Source organism: Trachypithecus francoisi, unplaced genomic scaffold, assembly GCF_009764315.1.
Source record: "Trachypithecus francoisi isolate TF-2019V2 unplaced genomic scaffold, Tfra_2.0 Lachesis_group7, whole genome shotgun sequence".
NCBI lineage: Eukaryota > Metazoa > Chordata > Mammalia > Primates > Cercopithecidae > Trachypithecus > Trachypithecus francoisi.
In genome coordinates, this window is record NW_022681472.1 from 2,001,980 (window position 1) to 2,006,988 (window position 5,009).

A 5,009-nucleotide genomic window follows, 5' to 3' on the forward strand; every position below is an offset into this window, starting at 1 on the left:
TTCTAATCAATATTTTAAGTGATGGTTTAATTTAATTGACATATAGTTGCCATTAAAATGTTAACTCTCTCATAAAAACATTTTTTCTATTTTAACACTTTGCCTCTCATTTCTTCCTTTCTTGCACAACAGAGTCTTTACTTTCAAATTATTTTTAGTACACCAAGTAATAACATGAATTCTATCATATAGCAATTTTGATTAAGAGAAACTAACAGCAGCCCAAGCAATTACAGCAGTAGTCACTGTTCTAAGCCTTGGAAGGAATGGACTCCTTAGGGCTGGCTGCTGCTTCACACAGGTTACAAATAACTATTTACCACTTTTTCATTGACCTTCAAGAAAGCATTAGAGGAAAAATATTTAATCCCTTCCTTTCTTCAAAGATTTTTTGTTGTTGTTGTTTTACTAGATCTAAAAAAGAAAAACTCAACATTGCTATATGTTACTTGAGCCAAAAGGCATAGGAAAACAGACAGCACATAACCAGCAGGAACCATGTTCCTAAGAAACATGAAGTAAAAGGATGACACATTTAGTTCTATGTCTGCGCAAGAAACTGGATTTGCTGCTCTCCATAAAGTGAAGGGACCAACTATACAACATACAGAAATAACTAAATGCCTTCTTATTAGAATATAACTAGGGCTTTGCTAAAGTTTCTTATTCCATGAGGGCAGCTAAAATGCCAGTCCACAGAACAGGCGCTTCTCCTCCCATCTATTTATGCCATAGTTTTCACGGATTTCTGGCTGGTTGTCGCAGACAAAGGCCAAGAGGTTATCTGTGCCCTCTTCCCTGTTCTGCTGAAAGTAGGTCTGGAGGATGGTCGTTTTATCCTGGGTCTCCTCCACTTCCGTGCTGCAGCTGCCTTGGGATCCCAGTGCCGCAGCTTCCTTGGCCTTGAACTCTTTCTCCCTCTGCAGGTGGCACTATTCAATTTCAGCCTGAACTGCCACTTTGGCCTGCTTCAACCTCTGGTTCTTTTGGCTGCAGGCCTCTGACACCTTCTCAACGGCCTGCTTCTCAACCTGCATTAGCTGCTGGATCCCTTGCAACTGACTGGCCATGACAGTGGTGATTCTGAGACCAAGGTAAGTGGCCTAAATCAGTTCAAAGGACCTTGGGGTCAGCTGACCCACCCAATTACAGTCTGCACCTGCGCCCTGCCACCTCTCATTTCTTACAAGTAAGTCAAACACCACACAGCAGAAATTTTAGAAGGTATAGCACAAAGTGAGCACATGAAGTATTTTTAAAATCTTTAAAATATGTCTTATAAGACATTATAACACAGTGTGTTACCTATTCATATGTTAAATCTTAACAGATGTATTTGGACAATCAGATTAAAGATGGTGTTGGTATTTTTTCAAGAAGTTATTTTAAACATGTTAGGGAAGTTTCTATAGTGTGGAAAAATTCTTTATAAAGTGATATTTTACCTATGTTATTAAAATATCAAATCAGAAACTAGATCAAGCTCTGGAAAACATTTCATTTACTTTTATACTATTTATATCTGATGCCTACTATAAATTATTTGCTGTGTCTGTGCATATACTCTTAACTCATAAAAATAGATATTTCTGAATATACATTAAAACCTAGATTACCTTTGTACACTAACATTTATTTTACTAAAAGAAATTGGTAAGAACAACATGTTACATGTTGGCAAATCGAAAAGTGCTCAGTTTGACTCTCCATCATGACGCTCACAGAATTTACTCCTGTGCTTACTAGACACAATTTCTGTAAGGAGAAAGTCTGTTTTATTCACCAACATATAGCCAGCACCTGACACGGGAATACATGGCACAGAGCAGGTGTTCAATAAATATTCATCAATAATTGAACAAATATTTTCTCCAGCAAGTCAAAAAAAAGTGATCTTAAATAAATGGAACGAGAATAGCAACTGTTTTATTACACAACAAAAGGAGCTTTTTGCAAACATTCTAGGATTACTTATTGTAAGTAGGTGAAGAGTGCAACAAAAGTAATTTCCTCCAAAAATAAATAAATTCGCATTATGGGAAAAAAAGAAAAACAGTGACACTTTATTCTACAAGCCTAGTAAGTGATATTTACAATATAAACTAATTTTAAACCACCAGAACGCTAAGTAAGGTGATTCCAAAATTATTGTTTCACAAATTTACTACAGAACGCATTCTCTTTCTGACAATACTCCTAACCTTAGATGAACATACTTTTTAACAACATTACTGAACTCATAATATAAAATGTCTAATCAATTTATCATTTTTATCCTTGAATCTATGTTAGAGAGTTTTAGAAATGGAAGAAACCTATTAGATTCAAGTCATTTTAAAAATTGTCTGACTTAAAACAGCTATTACATAATTAATACATTTGGAACAGCATTGATTGTTTTCGGATATATGTATTTCACACAGCATTGTTGAAATTAACCAGAATTAAAGTCAAATGAAAACATTCATCTATAATTTTTAAATGATTAACACTTTGAAATGAAAAAAGGCATAAAACATTATTGTGTTCTTAAATTAGAGATTTCTTAGCACATATAAAACTTACCTATTTCAGCTGGGTGTGGTGGCTCACACCTGTACTCCCAGCACTTTGGGAGGCCGAGGTGGGCAGATCATGAGGTCATGAGATCGAGACCACCCTGGCTAACACAGTGAAACCCCATCTCTACTAAAAATACAAAAAAAAAAAAAAAAAGAAAAATTAGCCAGATATGGTGGCGGGCACCTGTAGTCCCAGCTACTCTAGAGGCTGATGCAGGAATATGGTGTGAACCCGGGAGGCGGAGCTTGCAGTGAGCCGAGACCGTGCCACTGCACTCCAGCCTGGGCGACAGAGCAAGACTCCATCTCGGGGCGGGAGGGGGAAATAAAAATAAAAAATATCTATTTCAATTAGGGCAATATCAAGATTTACAACATTCTCCATCATCATCAACATATTTCAAAATCTCCATTTTTAGGTACTAAAAAAATGCACTAATGAAATGATGTGTTTTGTCCGACAATTCCACAAAGGAGTAAAGGGAAGGAAAAAGCACTTTTACAGGTAAATTTGAAGTCCTAAACAATTCATCATTTATTTAAGACTGCCTCTCTGAATTAAAAATGTATCAGCACTTTCAGTTACCAATTCTATACAATATAGAAATTTCACAAGTATAAATTTTTACTTTTTTTTTGAGACAGAGTCTCACTCTGTCGCCAGATTGGAGTGCAATAGCATAATCTTGGCCCTCTGCCTCCCAGGTTCAAGCGATTCTCCTGCCTCAGCCTCCTGAGTAGCTGAGATCACAGGCACATGCCACCAAGCTCTGCAAATTTTTTGTATTTTTAGTAGAGATGAGGATTCACCATGTTAGCCAGGAAGGTCTTCATCTCCTAACCTCGTGATCCACCCACCTCGGCCTCCCAAAGTGCTGGGAGCCACCGCACCCAGTCACAGGTATCAATTTTAATCAGTTGAGTCCATTCATTTTCTTATACAGTGCACATCTTTTTTTTTTTGTCAGGTTCCCACGGAAGGATAATGTAAATCTCACTTTCCCTGTCATCTTCGAGCCCAGAGGCAACCTGTCTCAACGATAACCAAAAAATGTAGTAAATGGCTGATAGTCTGTTTTTGTTTTATTTTATTTTATTTTATATGAGGCAGTTTTACTCTGTCACTCAGGCGGGAGTTTAGTGGTATGACTTTGGCTTACCAAGGTCTCAATTCCCTGAACTCAACTGATCCTCACACCTTAGCTTCCCAAGTAGCTGGGACCATAGGCACATACCACCATATCTGGTTAAGATGAGGTCTCACCATGTTTCCCAGGTTGGTCTCAAACTCCTGGGCTCAAGCTATCCTCCCACCTTGGCCTCCCAAAGTGCTCAGATTATAGGCATGAGTCATCACACCTGGCACTGGTAGTCTGTTTCTGCAGTAAAAATATTTTTCCAGTAATCAAAATTTGCCATCTGAAGACATCGTTACTGTTCTGGAAGCATAGTTCCAAGATCATCTTTATTGATCATCACTGAAGCAATGGCTCCAACATTTGGCTCAAAAGACGTTCACCCATTCACCATACAGGTGTCCCAACAATGAGAATAAACACAAATCTCTCAGGAGAAATAATGCTCATAGGTGCTTGAGAAAACTCTTTTGGTTCTTGAATACAGGAAAGTATTTTTGGTTTTTTGGACTGTAGGGCAGTGATTTGTTATATTTATTTGCTATTTTTTCTATCAATTCTCAGTTCAATGCAAGACTCCAATGTCCTTGTCATTTTGCAATATTTTAAACATGCTCCAAAGCCAGACCTTCAACCCTGTTAATATTGAATGGCCAGCCTTTGCTCCTGTTCCAGTTTACAAATTGAGCCCTCAACTCTTCTATTTTTTCCATGGATCATCATAAGCTGAAATCTGATAGTGGGAAGCCAATCCTTTAGAGTGGGTCTATTTCTTAAGTTTTCCATTGCCACAGTCCCAGTATAGGACATTCTGGATGGATGTTTCCCAATAAGACTTCATGTAGTGCTCTCATTGGCAAATGCCAGAGTCCTGAAGCCTCAGTTCTTTCGCCATGAATTCTTCTATGTCAAGTGCTCTACTCTGTTAATTCAAATTTAGTTGCTGTTCATAAAGTCCCTCAGGACTGGGGTTTATTCCAATCCATTCAGGGTATAAATTGATTTGATGTCTCCATACTGAACTCACTACTATATACTTTTGGTAAGGCTTCTGGGAAGGAATGTGTATATTGAACATGTCAACGTAAGTGACTCTCAGATAGTTCTGGATCAGGGTTTAGCCTCATAACTGATTTAAGTTTGTCCAAGACTTTACTCGCACCAGAAGCATTGTATACCATCACCTCCTGCAGCTATGACAGCGTCTGCCCCTGAGACAACCTCTTCCTCATAGTCTCTCATCTCTAGGCGAACCTCAACTCCCACATTCCATAAACTATCTAGAGTATGGCTGACATTTTTGCTGTCAACA

General features: G+C 38.1%; 1 pseudogene; it reads right to left on the reverse strand.

Annotated features, from left to right (window-relative positions):
- Positions 1-679: 679 nt before the first annotated feature.
- On the reverse strand, positions 680-1,185 carry LOC117079207 (annotated as a pseudogene).
- Between the last annotated feature and the right edge of the window lie 3,824 nt (positions 1,186-5,009).